The following is a 19463-nucleotide window of genomic DNA, read 5'->3' as shown; positions in this document are numbered from 1 at the left end:
GGGTCTCATAAGATGGGAAAGATGGTAGTGTAGCGGTAGATCTGCCCAATCTAGGTGCACAGCATGTATTCATATTAACTGAGTTGTGTTGTCATTGCCGAGGCATATTTGGGTTGGAGGTTTACTGCAACATGCCTTGGTCATGGTGTCTGTTCACAGCAGTAAAACCCTAAGACAGAAGTTGATACTGAAAGAAAATAAAACTTGAGGCCTGTGATTCATGTAATTTATGTCAAATAGCCCAAAGAGTTGCTTGTGAGCTTTGAAACCTGGGGCTGAGAACATAGCACAACAGGCCAGGACACGCCTGAGTAGGCCCGTCATTAAGACATTCCTGAGGCTGCTTGGCCATAAAGATAAAGAGAATGACATGTCCGGACTAGCCCCACGCCTCCCTACCTCCTGCCCTTCTGACCTAAGTTAAATGTTAAACAGGCTGCTGATGTTTAAATGAACCAATCATGTGAAACTGCGCCAATTCCTCCCCCAGTTCCAGCTCCCTTTCTAGAAAAACCCCTAGCTTCCAAGCCTTGTGGTGGAATCCACTGTCTCCTGCGTGAGATACATTTCGACCAGGAGCTCCGCCATTAAACTACCTCATGTTTTTACATCAAGGCGTTCTGTTCTGTTCTGTTCGTGATTCTTGGGTGCACACTGAATCGGGAGTTGAGTGGGGGTTTGCCCACTAGGTTCTTTCAATACCAGGGTCTAGGGTATTGCTGTGACAGGCCTGACCATGCTCTTATTTGGAAGAATGTGGATTTGGGGACTTTGGACTTGGAAAGCAGTGGAATGGGGCTTAATGGGCTATCCTAGTAGGAATATGGAAGATTTAACCGCTGAGTGTAATTTGAACTATGTAGACCTGGTCCAAGAGGTTTCAGTGGAGAATTCCAATATGTGACCTAGAAACTGATTTTGTGATATTTTGGTGAAGAATGTGGTTACATTTTGCCCTTGTCTGAAAAGTCTACCTCAAGCTAAGGTGAAGAGATTCAGATAAATTGCACTGACAAAGAAAGTCTCAGAAACGCCCATCATAGACATTGTTTTCTGGTTAAGTCTCATGAAGAGCATTTTAAACAAGTGTAGCAAGCTGAGAAAGGAAAAATATAAAATATATGGTTTGAATATTAAAGAGGCATCAGGAAGTGTAAAGGGAACCAAATCCCATGTTCTAGGAAATAGCAGATTTAAGGGGCAAGATCCTACCCAGCAAAATTTAGATCCAGGCGCAGTGGCACACACCTTTAATCCCAGGAGACAAAGACAAGCAGAACAAGAGTTCAAGTCCAGCCTAGAACAGAGCAAGTCTTAGATGAAGAAAAACTTAAATCCAGGCTTGGTGGACCACACCTTTAATCCCAGTGTTTAGGAGACAGACATGCAGATCTCTGAGTTCAAAGTCAGTCTGCAGAGCAAGTTCCAGGACAGCCAAGCTTAAGCAGTGAAGGAGTTGGAAAGCAGAAAGTGTTGGAGTTAGTCAAAAGACCCCTACTCACAAAGACCACAGAGACCACCATTGCTGCAAACCGCAAAAGGATTTTTTTTTTAATTGATCCAACATGTTGGAGACCCTCCTTTCAGCATGCAGGCTAGAGAAGAGACCCAGAACAAACAAAGAACACACCTTTTATACCTGTAAGGGATATATTTAGGCAACAGGGTAGCTGGCTTATTCTAATTGGTGTAGCAAGTAACCTTTTCAGGCATTGGTTGGTTTGCATAGTGACTAAGTAAACCTTTGGCCTAGTGACTCACTTTGCCTGCCCCCATGGTGGGTTATTATGATTTGGTCAGCAAAGCAGCAGTACATTTTGAACTTATGGGTCAACTATTAACGTCACAGCTATCAACAAGGTCAGGGCAGTTTGTGGTTTTTGTCAGAATTCAGTGTGGGGCAGGGTAGGGGAATTTCTCTGGGAACTGCTATCTTGTTATGGTTATTTTTCTGAGAACAGCTCATTTTGTTTTGGCAGCTGCAGACCTAGTCATTTTGACCACTATGTTTCTGAAAGTCCCTTCAGAGAGGAAGGGGCTAAGTGGTCTTGAATTTATTTTGGATTCTACAAAAGCTGGTAATAAAGTAATAGAACAAGGGGGGCCTGTTCCAGCCCCAGCAAGCAGCAGAACTCAGCAGCTTTGGCTATGTGGCTGTGGCTTTAGAGTCCAGAATAGAAGGGATTACTGGGACAATTGATGCTGGAGGTAAGAAATTAGTGGTGATTAAGAAGAGACCAGCATCACTGATGTGAAATCTTCTGGGAAGTGTTTTCTGAGGGCACAAAGAAGCTGTGTTACAGAGATAGCCAAGGTTGTACCTTGGGCTGCAGCTGTACTTGGTAATGTGTAGGAGTCATCCAGATGGTACTGGTTTTGAAGGCATGAAGGGGTTATGACGAGCAGCTGAAGCTTGTCACTGTGAGAGTCCATGGAAGGCCATTGGTGAAGATGCAGTCTCAGTTGTAGTTGACAACCCAGGACTGAAGGGGTTATGCAAAGGAGTTGGGGCTTGGCATCATGAAGAGAGCCTATGAGAGGCTATTGGTAAAGCCTAGTTATAGCAGAAGATCCCAGTGTATTAAAGATGATCACCCAGAACAGCAGCATCAGTGGAGTGGATCAACCTAAGCGTAGAGTGCTACAGAGGGCAGAGCTGGTGAAGTCACACCAGCCCTTTAGAGGAGTCCAGAAGATCATGTGTGGATCCCAGATAAAAACAGAAAAAAAAATCATTGAAGTTGCCTTTGAGACCCCAAGATGTTAGAGATGCCAGAACCATGGGCTATCTGCTGAGGAAAGCTGCTGGCAGGGAGTGGAACCAGTCCAGGAAAAAGAAGTTTGTTGCAGTCAACAAAGATAAAAAAGGAGTTGGAGATCTGAAGACCGCTTTGACATCAGATATGGAGATGGAGAATTTGGAGTTTGCCTAGCTCATTTCCTGTCTTGATTTGGAAATTATAATTGAGTGATTGGATGAATCTCAAGAGACTTTGAACTTTGGACTTTTAACATTGTTGAGACTGCTATAGACTATGGGGATTTTTGAAGTTGGACTAAATGTATTTTGCATTATGCTATGTTTAGGTATGGCCCCCATAGACTCATATGTTTGGATAAGCCTATGGGGTCCAGGGAGTGGAATGTGATGGTTTATATATGCTTGGCCCAGGGAGTGGCACTATTAGAAGGTGTGGCCCTGTTGGGGTAGGTGTGTCATTGTGGGTATGGGCTATAAGACCCTCATCCTAACTGCCTGGAAGCTAGTCTGCTGCTAACAGCCTTCAGATGAAGACATAGAACTGCTATGCTCCTGCCTTGATGATAATGGATTGAACCTCTGAACCTGTAAACCAGCCCCAATTAAATGTCCTTATAAGAGTTGCCTTGGTCATGGTGTCTATTCATAGTAGTAAAACCCCAACTAAGACAATATATATATGTATGTATATACATATAGACATATGCATATGCACATACACACACATATGGGACATGATATACCCTAGTGAAAAGTCTCTAGTAAGTTAAAGAAAGGCACAATGTGGCAACAGGCGACCCTAGCCATTAGCTTCTAAATACAATTTAAAGGGGCTTCTATTTACAAGGTTTTAGGCGTCTGCCTTCGTGTGTATGTGTGTGTGTGTGTGTGTGTGTGTGTGTGTATCTGTAAAGGTATCATCATTAAATATTGGCTGACTAGATAAACCAGTAGAAAAGAATTGCTTTATGCCAAATCATTTGTAGTTCCCAACACATGACAGAAAACTTTGCAAGCCTTCATCATTCCCCTCTCTCTGCCTCCTTTTTCTGAGTTTAAACAGTTTGGCATCTGGAGGGGCATTCATTCAGGGGGTGAGACCTTGGGCTAGTGGGTCAAGCAACAAAGGGGAAACAGAATTGTTTTCAGGACCAAAAAAAAATCCAACTCCAAAGTTTTGCTCTTGGCCCCAAACTGTCTCTTTGTACCCAGCACTGAAGGAGGCAGTGACAGTTGTCTGCCTTCTTGGGTTGCGCTGATTCTGCCTGTGGCTTGCTTTTCCTCCGCAGACTTGAACTTGTAGCCTCTTTCATACACAACCAGTTGAAGCTGATGGAAATTACATGTCTTATCACTTCTTAAAAGGGGAAAAAAAATACATAGAATGTAAATCTGAAAGAAACGGGCAATTTTCTCGTAGCACTTTCTACTTCTGCGTCAGTTACCCAAGTGTCAATCATTCCACTTTTTAAAATTCGGGTTTGTCAAGCAGCATGTAAGCTCTCAGTGCTGTACAAGACAAGATGATGGAACAGTCACGTATGCCAGGTCTGTGGAAGTGCCTACCTGAAGAGAATTGATCAGATGGCTGGTTTTATAGAAATAGTAACGATATCATTAAACACAACCTCTACTCTGGGGTCACCATGGAAGCGCCTGAGGGGTCATAGCCAAGGTGTTAGAGTCCTGGATGTAAAATTCCTTATGGACAGGGCACTCACCACAGGCCGAGGTGAGTGGTGTGTGTTTTAGCTGGAATAACAAAAGGGAGGGGCCTAAAAACTGTTGTAGATGAAAGCCCTGTTAAATTGTATTTAGAAGTTAATGGCCAGGGTCGCCTCTCGCCACACTGTGCCTTTCCTTAAGTCACTGGAGAGAACTCACTGGGGGTAAATGTCCCAAATAAAAAAGCAGGAGTCAAATCAATATTTTGAGTGTCATAAACGCCCCATAGAGGTGTGTGTTGAGAGGGACATTTGTGATCCTGCCCTGACAACAATAGGTAACGTGTATGTGTGTGTGTGTGTGTGTGTGTGTGTGTGTGTGTGTGTGTGAGAGAGAGAGAGAGAGAGAGAGAGAGAGAATACATGAACAAAATAATAAAGGGAGTCTGTCCTATTTGAATAACTGCTTATCCTATTTATGGTTAAGAGGCGCTATGCTTTGACACAGGAGCCAGCAAAGGCCAGGTCCTGTGTGTGGTCACCTCTGACTGCTACAGTGTCTGATAGACAACCCTAAGAAGATGGAGAGGCGAAAAGCTGTCAGCCGCGAAGCTTTTTAAGAACCTATCATCCCAGAACTCTGTCTTCAAATGAGCCCTGGATTGGAGAGTTAAATATCAACCTAAGGCAGTGGCAAGGCACTTGTGGGATCATCCCCACGAAAAGGAGTGAAATTTAATAGTTTGGTGGTTACAGTAACCACTATCCTGCGAGAAAAATCAATATCTACACAGTGTTAGAATCACACCAACGGCTCCTGGAGCTGAGCCATTTCAGTGAAGAATAAACCCAGATTCATTAGAGGAGAAAGTCAGAATGTGGTAGGAGGTCAAACATAAATACACCCTGGGCTCCATTGTCTGGAAACCGACCGTGTTCCCCGTTCAGAAGCAAAGCATGTTTTAAAGGCCTAGAATTTACAGAGCTGGAAGTGACCTTGGCAATCATCGAGTCCAGCCCCTTCTTTTACAGATGAGGAAATACTGGCCCTGGAAGACTGCTGGGCTTGCTCCAGTCCACATAAATGATCTGCTGAGATTTTTTTTCCCCCTCCCACCACACTCTCGTAGAATCTATGAATTAACAAACCGCCCCCTATGTCCCGCACCACGTGACAGGAACAGGAAGTCAAATCCACCTTTGCCCTCTGTCTTTGCCTAAGGAAAAAAGCTATGAGTGTAAAATATTAATGATTAAGTAGCAGTGTAAGACAACGACGAGAGGGGGCTGGAGAGATGGCTCAGCGGTTAAGAGCACTGACAGCTCTTCCGAAGGTCCTGAGTTCAAATCCCAGCAACCACATGGTGGCTTACAACCATCCTTAATAACATCTGACACCCTCTCCTGGTGTGTCTGAAGACAGCTACAGTGTGCTTACATATAAAAATAAGAAATAAATCTTAAAAAAAAAAAAAGACAACGATGAGAGCCCTGTCCTCAAAGGGACCAGGATTACTTGGAGACTGCCTTAACAAAGCCCCTTCTGACTATCCAAGCAGTAGCTCAGGGCTCTCCCTGTTCCATTCATTCTTGCTTTTCCTTAGCAACATAGCCAACTAACAGGCCGACTTCACTGGAGGGGAGGGGACATATATAAAATAAACCAGACACAAAGAATAAGATATATAGGACCTCACACATTGTAACTGTGATGGCGCACACCTATAATTTGGCTGAGACAGGGAAATCATGAGTTCAAAACCACCCTGGGCTATTTAGTTCATTTAAAGGCAGCCTAGGTTACACAGAAAGGCTCTTGTCTCAGGAAAAAGGAATACATAAAAATAATTGAGAGAGAAAGTTGTCCTACTGGATTCCTGTGCAGCTCAGGGGAAAAAAAAAAGGTTTCTGTATTTGTTTCTGGAACAAGACCCAGATGAGAAACTGCATGTACATCTATCTCCCTGTATCTCTCTAAAGAAGAAACTTCCATAATCATCCAACACCCGTCACAGCTCCTAAGAGCCACGGAAATCCCGGTACGCATGCACGCACGTGTACAGCCTTGTTGAACTGCAAAACTAACATTACTTTTAGATAATAACTACTCCTTGTCACCCACATAAAAACACCCTGTGATCTAAAGAAACGAGAGCATGCAGTAGTCCACCCTCCAGGACTGGAGGAGAATGTGGCTGTTTTTGCTGAGAGACTGATAGCTAAAAATTAAGTCTGGCTGCTGAAAGCCAAGAATGTCTTTACAATACGAGGATACCTGTTATCCTAGCTCCCACTCGCACGCGGTTTTCCTGTCTGTGGCTCCCGGAGGAACTCAGTGGAGTGTTTTTCTCAAAAGCCTTAGTCACCTGTCTGCCTAGTTACCCACTGGCTAGTCTCCTGTCACAGCACAAACGGGCACACGTTGGTAACAGGTGAGATAGCGAGTTCACACCTGAGAGTGCGATTTCATTTTTGCGAAACCTGTTGTGTTTGCAATAGCTGTCATTCTAGAAGCCTCTACAAGCCCGGCCGCAGCACAGAGGGAAGAATTTCATTTCATAAAATGGTGGGAAATTCCATTAGTGATTTTTTGGTGGCACATTTTAAGTGGGTTATTATTAGACAGAGCTGACATTTCACATGCAGAAATATTCTTTTCTTGAGAGTCAAGTGTCATTCAAAAAAGGGAAAAATTATTTAGTTTTTTTTTTTTTTAAGTCAAAGAAACCCCTTGAAAACCCCATGCTTCTAAATGCCTCCATCTGTGGAGGAGTAACGGCTACAACTGATGTCTTTGATTTCTCTTTGATTCAAACACGGACGCCATGATGGAATCACTTTGGGGTATGGAAGAAGCGCTGGTCAGAAAAGCAGCTTCTTCATGTGGGCCCACGGCTAGACCCTAGCACTGATGGGCCAACGCTCAGCTGAAGGTCAATATTAGTCATTCCCAGTGCATAGCACAAAGAACTGCACCACACCATCCCCCGCCCCCAGCCTCATCCTAGCAGAGACTCATCCTCCCGCTGAACATCTCGATATTGCAGCAGTAGCCAGGATGCTTCAAGAGTCTTTTCACTGTGTTAGCCTTTGCAAGTACACATTTGGCTCAGCTGAAGCTAAACAGTTTAAGAGCACAGTAAGAAATAGGCCAGAAAACATCAAAGCTTTATAGCTTTTTGAGAAAACTTGATGGTCTTGCTGGTACAACTCCCTGTGATACGGTTCAGTTGTGATAACAATGGAGAGCGTATCAGCGCGAACTGCTGATGAAACCATCAGAGAACGTAGCCAAGGGTCTTTTAAACACATTTAAGAACTGTTCTTTTGAACTGTGCCTCTTAGCCTTGGGGAAAAAAAAAAAAAAAAAAACTCTTCGAGATTTTAAACAGGGCTTTGGCTGAACTGCCGAGCGAGAACCTGAAATTATCTCGTGCACTGGAATCAATATCAAGCAATATTTTCTCTTTGAGAGAAATTCAATCTGACAGAAAAGAATCGGAGCAATAAGGAAACTGGGACCCTGGTGAAAAAGCTTGCCTTCCAAAGACGCCGTAAAGCAGTACAAATTACGTGATGTCACCAGAAGCAGAAAACCACGGTGACAGAATAAAATGTATCTGAACATCAGAATACTTCATTATCACTACCACGGGGCCCCTAAGCCTCACAAAATGCATCCATCAGCCTTGATGGCCATTTGTGAGCCACTGCTGGTAGCTAGATGGCGCAGCACAGCGAGGAAATGCGCCCCCGCCACGCTTCCACACCCCCACCCCCATCACAAGGACAGCAGGGTTCAAAAGGAGGCCTGGGCACACAGCCCGAGCTCTGCTAGTCTCAAAGTGCTCTCTAGCGGCCAGATGAACACAGAATGATCCTAGGTACAGCAGTCACTTCAGGGGAGGCTTCAGAATTCTGGCTGTTCTCTCCTCCGTCCGTTCCTTTCATCGCCCGGATCCGTGGGATTCTCTGATGAGTAAACTCCCTGGGTATCCACGGATGCCGTTGCCATCCATCAGTTACCAGACTCAGCTGCTCTGAACTGCATCTCAGGGACTTGTCAAAGAAATGGAAAAGGGTCCAGGTTTGAAGGGCTCCCCGTACATCGCTGGTAGGCTCATTAGCACAAGGCGATCCTCGGTAGAGGCTCAAGTCCATCCATTTAGCTTTGTCATCTCTCTGTGCTGTGCTCCGAAGCTGTTTTTTAGGAAACGTGAGAAAGGTCACCACCTGCAGCACCAGTATGTTCCAGGCAGAGTCCCACCCTCTATTTCTAGTGTTTATTTTAGTCCTCCCAGAAACCCTGTTGTAGGAATTGTTTCCAGCACCTACAGCTCCCACCTAAAGGCAAGAATTGATAAACTGCAGGTGGAGGGCCAGAGAGGGGGCATCCCAGGAGGTAACAGGTGGAGAGCAAAATAAACGTCAGGGGTGTGTCAGCCCTGCCAGTGTCACGGTTTTGGAAAAACCGAGAGAGAGAGAGAGAGAGAGAGAGAGAGAGAGAGAGAGAGAGAGAGAGAGAGAGAGATCGTGGGTACCCGTGCAAGTGCATGCAGAGGCCATAGCAGGATATAAAACATTTTTTTCTCTATTGCTCTCTACCTTATTGCTTGGATGTAGCATCTTTAAATGAAGCTGGGCATTTTTGCTAGGATGACTAGCTAGTGAGTTCTCAGGACCCACCTGTCTCCTCTGCCCCCAGGCATGCCCAGCTTTTTACACTGCTGATGGGGCTCATGTTGGAAGAGCAAGTGCTCTTAGCCACTGAGCCTAGTTCTCTATCTATCTATCTATCTATCTATCTATCTATCTATCATCTATGTATCTAATTTTTCGATACAGAGTTTCCCAGTGTAACCAGCCCTGGCTGTCCTGAGCTCACTTTGTAGCCTTGGCTGGCCAGGAATAGAGATCCTCCTGCCTCTGCCTTCAGAGTGCTATAGGATGAAAGGTGTATGCCACCACCGCGCAGCTAGTCATTTTTAAAAGTGGCTTTGCTGACCATAAGCCATACTTTGCTAAAATCCTATGTCAAACAAAACAAATCTGAGCCCCAAAGCCGCTAAGGGTGATTTTGGCAACTGCTTTGGTCCGGGTATTTGTTCCGTCCAAAATGTGTGCTGAAATGTAATCCTCAAACATGGCTCTGTGGCACAGCTCGGTAATCTCTGTGGAGGAAGTGGAGGCAGGATCGCTAGTAATTTAACAAAACCTTGGCCCAAAATAAAAAGCAGAGAGAGGGCTGAGGATACAGTCCAGCAACAAAGTATCGACCTAGGATGCATGGAACCCAAGTTCAGACCCCAGCACTAAACCGGAAAGGAAACAAAGAAACACAGTTTAGTCCTCAAAGTTCTGTTGATGATATTTGGGGGTGTGGCCTAAATCTCCGTTGGATGAGGCCATGAATAAGGGGTATGAATAACTTTATGAAATGGGAAGAGATACACTTTGTCAGCTTCCTGTCTCACCACAAGCTAGGTCCCTGTCCTCATTTCTTGCTCTTCTGGGCGTAAACACAAAGAACAAACTCACAGAACACTTGTTTCCTATCCCCCATTTCTCAATTTCTCCCTTGACATAAAGTTCTTGCTCCCTCGTGGTTTTGTTTTGTTTTCAACCAAGAGTAATAACACATAGTTTACTTTCCTGTTTTCTTCCTTATTTGTCAGCTGCATTTCTCACCTGCTCCCAGAGTCTGTATCACTGACTCTGCGCCTCCTCAGCCTCCAAAGGCCAGGTGGGGTGAGGCGTCGAGTAGTCTAGGGCACAGGCAACAATTCACACAACATCGTGACTTGTCGAAAGAGCTGTGAAGCAAGGAAGAGCTCTATCTGGGATACTGAGGCCAAGGAGAGCATGAGTTCTACCAGGTACAAAGTAAGATGTCCAGAAAGATGTAAAAAGAATCCAGAAGGAAGAAAAGCAGCCAAATTGAAGAGGGGGCAGGACTCAGACCATCTCCCTGAGGTCTGAGCATGCTAATCAAAGTAGGAATGATTACCACAGAAGGAATGAGTAGAAGCAAGAGAGGACTGCAAACTGGTGTCCACTTCTGAAAGAGAGCTCGGCCATGGTAGGAAGACAGAAGAGAAGAAAGCCAGTCAGAAGTCTGATACAGGCATCCCGCAAGACAGGATGTGACACGCAGCCTTGGATCAGGTGGAAAGAGAGACCAAGACATGGATAGAATGACTCCCATGTTGCTGGCTTAAGCAACAGGTATAATGGAGACTCGACATTTTCATTCTTCTTCTGGTTTTGATGTTATTGTTGATTATTTGTTTGTTTTGTAGTATTTTTTTTTTAAACACAAGATCTCACTCTGTAGCTGGCCTGGCACACAACAACCCTCCTGCTTAAGACGCTCAAGTCTTAAGAGTTATAGGTTCGAGTTGCCACGACAGACAACATTCTATCTTACTTTATTAAGTTTTGAGATAGGTCTTAGGAATTGGTCTCTACTTCACTATGTAATGGATGGCCTTGAACTTCTTTTTCAAAATATTGGGATGAGAAGTATAGGCCACCACCCCTGGTTTATAAGGTGCTAATGCTCAAACTCATGACTTCACAAATACTAGGCATGTACTCTACCAAACAAACTACACCCCCAGCCTGGCAAGATTCCATTTTCCAAAAACAAACAAGCAAACAAACAAAATACCTGGTCTGTAGGTGAAAGTCTATTAAAAAAAAAAAAAGCCAAAGCTCTGACTAGGGAGTAGAATCTTTCAAATGCCACTAAGACATCTGTGTATAGATCCCAAGTCAGCCTTCTCCCCTGTTCTCACATCCCATAGCCATCAACACCAACTCCCAAGGTAGGAGTGAAATCTCTGGGCACTCAGCAGAACTCTTGGCCCCACCCAGTGTGTGAGCTGATGGATGAGTAGGATGCTCAGGGAAAGAAAGGTTGGCAAGCGGTGGTCCCACCAAAGCTTTGCTTGTAGACTTGCTGCTGCCTCAGGGAATTTCATTCTTGACATATGTCAATAGGTTCAAGAAGAGTTTACAGATTGTAGGACAGATTGCCAAGAGCATCTCCGAAAGAAACTAGCAAAGATAAGACTCAAAGAAGAGAGTGAGCCAGGAGGGGGGAAAAGAGGTTACAGGGCGAATTGCTATAAAAAAGGGTTTCTTCTAAGTCTATATCTTGGTCCTTTAATTCATAGAAACATTGCTTCAATAAATTCTATTCCTTTCCCCACAGAGCCTTACTTTTCTCACCTTTCAAGAGAAGGATTTGAAGACATTCTTAACTTGGGGTCATAGACCCTTCCGTCTAGATAAGACCGTGGCTGTAAGAGAGCAGGAGTCCTCACCCCGGGAAAATCATCTTCAAAACTGTTTTATGTATTTGCGTAGAGCCAAGAGTTTTTTGCAAGCCAAGTTGTTTTCTAATGAACTTCTTTAAGATTTTTGATCTGGGATGAAGAGAGAACTCAGACGTTAAGAGCACTTGCCATTCTTGCAGAAGAGCTGGATTCGATTCTCAGCATCCATATGGTAGCTTGCAACCATTCAGAACTCAGGTTCCAGAGGATCTTATGCCCTCTTCTGAACTCCTTAGGCTTTAGGCACACACACTGTGCACAGACATACTCACAAAAGCAAAACCTCCAAAATATAAAAGTAAAATAGATAAATCTAAATTTAAAATACTATTGATTCGTATTTGACTATTTATTTAAGAGCTTCCAATGTAATTTGGGCAGTGGTGATACACACTTTAATCCTAGCACTGAGGAAGGCCAGCCTGGTCTACAGAGTGAGTTCCTGGACAGTCAGGGCTATACAGAGTAATCCTGTCTTGGAGGGAAAAAAATAGAAAGAAAGAGAAGGAAGGAAAGAAGGATAAAAGGGAGGGAGGAGGAAGGAAGGAAGGAAGGGAGGGAGGGAGGGAGGGAGGGAGGGAGGGAGGGAGGAAGAAGGAAGTTAATTCAGAGTCTCTGGAAGCTGAGACGATGGCTGAATTGATAAGAAATGATATGAGAGTCTGAGTTCAAATCCTGCCCCCATGTAAACATGCCAGGTGGAACAGTGCTAGCCTTCAACCCCAGTGCTGGGGAAGCAGGAAGCTGGGGCTTGCTGGTCAGCCGGCCCAGCCAAATTAGTGAGACCAAGTTCAGTGAAAGATCTTGTCTCAAAAATTAAGGTGACAGGGCTGGGATGGTGCAGCCATGGAGAGCACTGGCTGCTCTTGCCAAATACCCAGGTTCTATTCTCAGCACCTGTCAGCTCACAACTGCCCACAGCTCTGGTTCCGAGGATCCAAAACCTTCTGGCATCCTCAGCACGAGACATTTCCATGGGACACATACACATGGTACACATACACATGGTACACATACACATGGTACACATACACGCATGCAGGCAAGAACACTCCGACACATAAAGTAAAGCCTTTTAAAAAGGAAAATCAAGGTGGAAAGAAGCTGAGGAACACACTTAATGTTGACCCATGTCTCATGTACGTTCACATGCATTCCTGCACACACATGTGCATAAAACGTACATGCAGAAACTTTTTTTTCAATATGAGCGTGTTAAAAATGACAGACTGTGGTTATGTGAGTTGAAATTTTACCATTGTTAATTTGCTAAGATTCATGTTTTAGCAATGTGGGTGGGAACAAAAGCAATTTACAAAAATCATATGGACTTCTGTAAAACTGTGTTAAATACCAACACAGTACATAAAACAGATAAGAGATATCAAATGCTAGATAGGTAGATAGATAGATAGATAGATAGATAGATAGATAGATAGATAGATAGAATGATAGATAGATAATTTTATACAGAAAACCAAAACCATTACTAGAGTGCGCTAAAAGGGTTTGAAATAAAGGAGGGAATTTATACCATATTCATGGGCTGGAAGGCTCTGTAATGTAAAGAGACAGCTCTTCCTCAGTTGGCCTCTAGAACCAATGCAACCCCAACCAGAAGCTGTCGAGGACTTTGATCTGGCAGATGGCACTGCTTCCTTTTCTCCCTCCCCCCCCCCCCCCCCGTCCTTCGGCAGAAGGAGGAGGAGCTTGTTTTCTGACTGTCCAAGAAGAGTTACAAATATCTACAGAGGGGAAACTGGACTGGAGAGACCCCCTTCAGCCTACTGGATATGGGTGTCATCGCTGTTCTCAATATAAACTGTCACAGAGACAAGCTCAACTGAAGTCCAGGGTGAGGCGCATACCGAGATTGGTCCCCATTCCCAAGTCTTTCCAGGTGACAAACCTTGAGAACACAGCATCCACAATGACATCTCTGCTTCTATTTTCAAACACTGAAAAGCGTCTGGCGAGAGAGCGCAGTCAGTAAATTATTTGCTATGTAAGTATGAGAACTGACATGACATCCGCAGGACTCATGAGCAAACCCAGGCATGGTGGCAGAAGCTTGGACTCCCTGCACAGGGGAGGTAAACACAGAGGAACAGTGAGAGGCCTTCTCTCAAGAGCAAGGTGGATAGCTCTTAAAGAAAGATGCCCAAGGTTAGGCTCTGGCTTCCAGGTCCACCTGTGCACACACATGAACATAAACGCACATGCCTCCAAGCACAAAAATCAAAATAAATAATGGTAGCAATCAAGTACATCACATTGAGCAAAAAGGGAAAGTAGCCATAGAAGCTCACATAATTGAAAGCAGATTAAAGACAGAGGGTATCTCCGTCATCCCAAAACGCAATCCCAGGGGCACCTAGTAAATTATTAAAGTGCAGGTTTGACTTTATAGTCAGAAGTCTAACAGACGCCACTTGCCAATCAAATGTTCAATGTTATGACTGATCTGGGCAAACACTGAAATCCTGGGCCATGTCAGAGGATGAAAGCCCACGTTGGTTCTGTTATTTCTACCAAGAATCAATAGCATGAATGTAAAAATGATCCAACAGGGACAGATCTGCATTTGCCAGGCATTTGAAAGAGCAACTGGGCTGTAGTCGTCATACGGAGTCAAGAACACAGCATTCAGGGAACAACTGAGAAGCTGCTCCTGACTGACAAAGCCAAGACACATGCTAAAGGTAATGAATGTATGCTCCTCAGCTGAGTCCTCAGAATGGCTGGTGAGGCTTGAATATGGTCCAAGGCTAGATGTCAATCAAAAGTCAGAGCTGAGTTCCTGATTTGGACGGCTGTAGGCTCCTGGTAGAAACACATTGAAGTGTCCAAGAGGGATGGCACAATCTACTCTCAAATGGCATGGAAGACAATAGCTTTTGTTCCGTCCTTGAAATGTTTCTTTGAGTTTGAAATTGTTTAAACATTAAAAATTAAATTAAATTAAGATGTTTGTGGACATGTAAACACTCAAGAACCAAGGCAGAGCTGAAGGAGAACCAGTTGGGAGGAGCTGAGCTACTGAGAATCAGGAGGTATGGAAGGATGCTTATAATGACCATGAGGTACTTAATGGCACAAGAGTGGAGAAATGGACTAATGGGGCAGAAGAGAGCACACATAAACAGGCTTGCGTTAAATGGAGACTTCATAAATTACTCGTTAGTGCTGCCAAACAGTGGGGCGGAAAGGAGCAAAGAAGGCTGGGTTAATTGGGGGAGCGTATGGAAAAAGTTAAGCCCCGACCAAGCACATAGACGAAAACTTAAAGCCAGGTGCATTGCGGAGCCAGTGTGAAAGTGAGCAACCCAACTCCTAGCCAGGGTCGTACAGCAGAGTTTTCCAAGATGGTGCAAATGCTCTCAGATTAATTCTACACTACCTAACTCATTTAGGCATCATTGCATATGACTCTCGAATTTCCTTTCAACCTAAATGATCCTGCCTGGGCAGTGACTATGTATAGACACTGTATATTCATGATAGACAGCACAGATTTTTATTTTTTAAGTAATTGAAGAAAATGTCTTCATTACTTTGTCTTGGGAGAATACTCTTGAAAACAAAAGTTTTAAGTGTTTAAGGGGAAAAATGATACTTTATTAAAATGAAGAATTTTTGTTCTTGGGCAACAAAATGACCCAGTGAGGAAGGACGCTTGTTGTGCAAGCTTGGCTACCTGTGTACAACACCCAGAAGCCTGGTAAAGGTAGAAGGACAGTACTGGTGTCTAAGTTGTTCCCTAACCTTCGCACGTGTGGCATGGACCTAAACCCTCTCACACACATAGGCAATACTAATAAATACTTTAAAAAGAGAGTTTCTGTTCTTTAATAAAAGTGAGGAAAGGCAGAGAAAGGGCATGCCATATAATTAATAAAGCACTTAAATTTAGTATCTACAAAGGAATTCTCCAAAATGGAGAGAAAAAGAAAGTCAAACAAACCACACAGGGTATTTTAGCAGAATCCTTTCAAGAGGTGATGTGAAATGGCATATAGAATATATATTATACTTGGTATTACTAATCATCGAGGAAATGACAGAAATCCAATCACATAATGCTGTCCCCATGATTGACTGAGTAGAATCTGAACACAGGCAAGAGGAAGAGCTGGCTTCAAAGAGAAGAAGCTGGCTGCTCCTGTGTCAGTGGTGAGCATGTACCCAGTCCCAGCTATTGTGGACAACTCTTTGACCTTACCTGGTAAGTTGAATGTATGCTTCTCCGACGACAGCAATTTCATTTCTAGGCAAGTATCCACATAAACATATGCAAATGCATGCCAAGAAACATGTTTAAAAATAGCCATTCTCACTATTATTCGTAGTGGTGAAAAACAGAGTGATTCACAAGTGTTCACCAACAATAAATTGCTAAACAAGGTGTGGAAAGATGACATAGCAGTCAAGAGTGCATCCTGCCCTTAGAGAAGACCTGCATTCAGTTCCCAACACCCACGGTGGGTGCAATTCTAGTCCCAGGGGATTTGACACACTTTTTTTTTTTTTTTGGTCCTTATATACAACACATCCATGGTGGGTTTTTTTTTTTTTTAAGATTTATTGATTTGTTTGTTTGCTTGTTTATGTGAATACATTGTAGCTGTACAGATGGTTGTGAGCCTTCATGTGGTTCTTGGAAATTGAATTTTTTTTTTAAGAACCTCTGCTCGCTTCAGTCGGTCTCACTCACTCCAGTCAACTCTGCTCGCTCAGTCCCCGCTTGCTCGGCCCAAAGATTTATTTATTATTAAACATAAGTACACTGTATCTGACATCAGACACACCAGACGAGGATGTCAGATCTCATTACAGGTCGTTGTGAGCCACCATGTGGTTGCTGGGATTTGAACTCAGGACCTTCGGAAGAGCAGTCGGTGCTCTGACCTGCTGAGCCATCTCTCCAGCCCACATCCATGGGTTTAAACCCATAGGCACTCATGTATGTATGTGCACACATATAATTAAATATAAAATCTTTTTTTAAAGTTCAACAAAAGATTGCTACATTAATACAGCACACTGTTCTATAGCAACAAAAATGAATGAATTACTGATCCATGCAGAGTGGGCAAAGATTACATGCACGGTGTTGAGCAAAGGAAGCTGAGTCGGAGAGGAGGTCTTCAAGTGTACACCGTCCCTCTATTCGGCACTCTGTGTTTCACTGCCTCCTTACAGCCCTCTGTCTCCCAGGCTCTGCCAACAGTAAACACAGGAGTGAGCCTGCAATTGAGGAGGAGGAGGGAGGGGCCGTACCTTCTCAGCTGTTACTAGTTCTCAGTTTTTCCTCCATCAAAGACACAGCATCGCTGTGGCTGTTTAACTGTTATTTTTTTTTCTTTTTCCAATTTTTATTAGGTATTTTCTTCATTTACACTTCAAATGCTATCCCGAAAGTCCCCTATACCCTCCCCCCGCCCTGCTCCCCTACGCACCCACTCCCACTTCTTGGCCCTGGCGTTCCTCTGTGCTGGGGCATATAAAGTTTGCAAGTCCAATGGGCCTCTCTTTCCAATGATGGCCGACTAGGCCATCTTCTGCTACATATGCAGCTAGAGACACGAGTTCTGGGGGTACTGGTTAGTTCTATTGTTGTTCCACCTATAGGGTTGCAGTCCCCTTCAGCTCCTTGGGTACTTTCTCTAGCTCCTCCATTGGGGGCCCTGTGTTCCACCCAATAGCTGACTGTGAGCATCCACTTCTGTGTTTGCCAGGCACTGGCATCGCCTCACAGGAGACAGCTATATCTGGGTCCTTCCTAGGTTTCATCATCCTAGAGGTGACAATTGTGTCTTCATGATGCCTTCCTTGGTCTCTTTTTGTCTCCACACTTGTTCCATACCCAAATAGAGATTCCTTATATTAACTTATTTCTCAGGGTGTGAATCTATCTCAGTTGGTAGAGTGCTTGCCTAGTTTACACAAGCCCCTGACATCAACCCTCAGCACAGAAACGACAACAACGAAACCCAAAATAACTGGTATGACATCTACACATTGACTAGAAAGTTCAAAATAATAGCATGGTTCCATTTATATAAGGTTCAAAAGCAGACAAAGCTAGCAGGATCTTTAGGGAGACAGGTGGGGGCTCTGCCTTTGGAAAGTATGGGGAGAGCTGTCTCCTGGGAAGCCATCTGAGTTCTCTTTGCTGTCTTCCGTACTGATTGAGGCCACAGTCAGGACACAAGATTGGTTCATCAGGTCGCTTGCTCACGCCCCACAGTTTTCAGTGTGCATGTTTGTATCTTTTCTTTTTCTTTATTTTTTTAACTTTAATAATAACTATTTATTTATTTATTTATTTATTTTTCGAGACAGGGTTTCTCTGTATAGCCCTGGCTGTCCTGGAACTCACTTTGTAGCCCAGGCTGGCCTGGAACTCAGAAATCTGCCTGCCTCTGCCTCCCAAGTGCTGGGATTAAAGACGTGTGCCACCACCGCCTGGCATAATAACTTTTAAAAATCATACGTATGTTAGTTTTTGAAAGAAGCAGGATTCCTGATCTGGAAAAATATCCTTTTTGTACACACGTTGCCTCCTGGCTACTGGCTGGCATCAGGAGTACCATGTCATTTATGTGCAGGGGAAAGGGTCCCACCCTCAGAAATCCCATGTGACCTGGATGTGACTAATGAACTGGAAGCTTTCTCGGGCTCTCCAAGAATTCCTCACACACTCTGAGGCTTAAGAATCACTAGCATTGGCTGTGCTGTATGTGTCTATTGGACGTCAGCACAGGCATGCTATGGGTTATAGGAATGAACATTTATCAGAGGTGGTGGGACACATACAAGGCTATATATCCATATGCAAGGAGAATATAATGCCTGCCATATCCCTATGAAACTAAACAGTAGACCTATCCATCTCTGCATGTCCATGGGTGATGTCTTGTGACAACATTTTAACAGTTCCTAATGGAGCTGAAACAGTATGGGATTTCACGATTAGCTTTCACCCCTTATTAAAGTAAACACTAGAAATCTGGAACAGATTTGAATGCTTGATTTGACTCACATGACAGTTCTTGACAATGGACCCTTGGGGACCCTGCTGGTAGCTCTAAGAACTATGAGTGTATGCCAAGACATGATTTCTATATGGTTTCCAGGGATCCTTTGCCTTACATATAAACTTCCTAGGAATCCATAGACTCTTGGCCCAGGATTTGTCTGGTGGAATCTCTATGTTTGGTAGAAATCTTACTCCAGAAGTGGGGAGTATCTTGGAGGTTTACTGGCTGACCTGCTTTGGATGCCTCACAGTGAGGGGACAGTGACAAGAGGCTCCCGTTCTAGTTCTGATCCTAACAACAACAGAAACCTGATTTCTTTATAGTAGTCTTTCCCAATATAGACTTCAGGCTTCTATGTAATATTATGGAGATTCATATTAACATAACCAATGTTATCATGGGGCAAGAAATGACTGAAAATAATGAAACGGAATTTGAATTACACTCTGAAATTGAGACTTGCATCCTCAACTGTGATAATAGCTGAAAATGTATCAGGATTGTCCCTGACAACAATACATGTGGTGTTGAATTCTTTGTTATTTGAGGCATCAAATGGAGAATTATGTCTGGGGACAACAATGAGCTTAGTCACCACATGAAAACCAAAAAACATATGCTAAGTCCTACTTCTAGTACTAAGGCTTGAAGCAAA

At 43.9% G+C, this 19463-nt stretch overlaps 1 protein-coding gene across 1 annotated transcript in view; it reads right to left on the bottom strand.

The window, feature by feature from the left end:
- Dctd (dCMP deaminase) overlaps nt 1-6750 on the bottom strand; it is a 42576-nt gene extending 35826 nt beyond the window's left edge. The window contains exon 1 of the mRNA NM_001161516.1: nt 6701-6750. The gene's annotated coding sequence lies outside the window, so the exon portion shown is untranslated. The remainder of the gene's footprint in view (nt 1-6700) is intronic.
- Nucleotides 6751-19463: the final 12713 nt, after the last annotated feature.

This window comes from Mus musculus, chromosome 8, assembly GCF_000001635.26.
Source record: "Mus musculus strain C57BL/6J chromosome 8, GRCm38.p6 C57BL/6J".
NCBI classification, from domain to species: Eukaryota; Metazoa; Chordata; class Mammalia; order Rodentia; family Muridae; genus Mus; species Mus musculus.
This window is presented reverse-complemented; position numbering and strand designations above follow the sequence as displayed.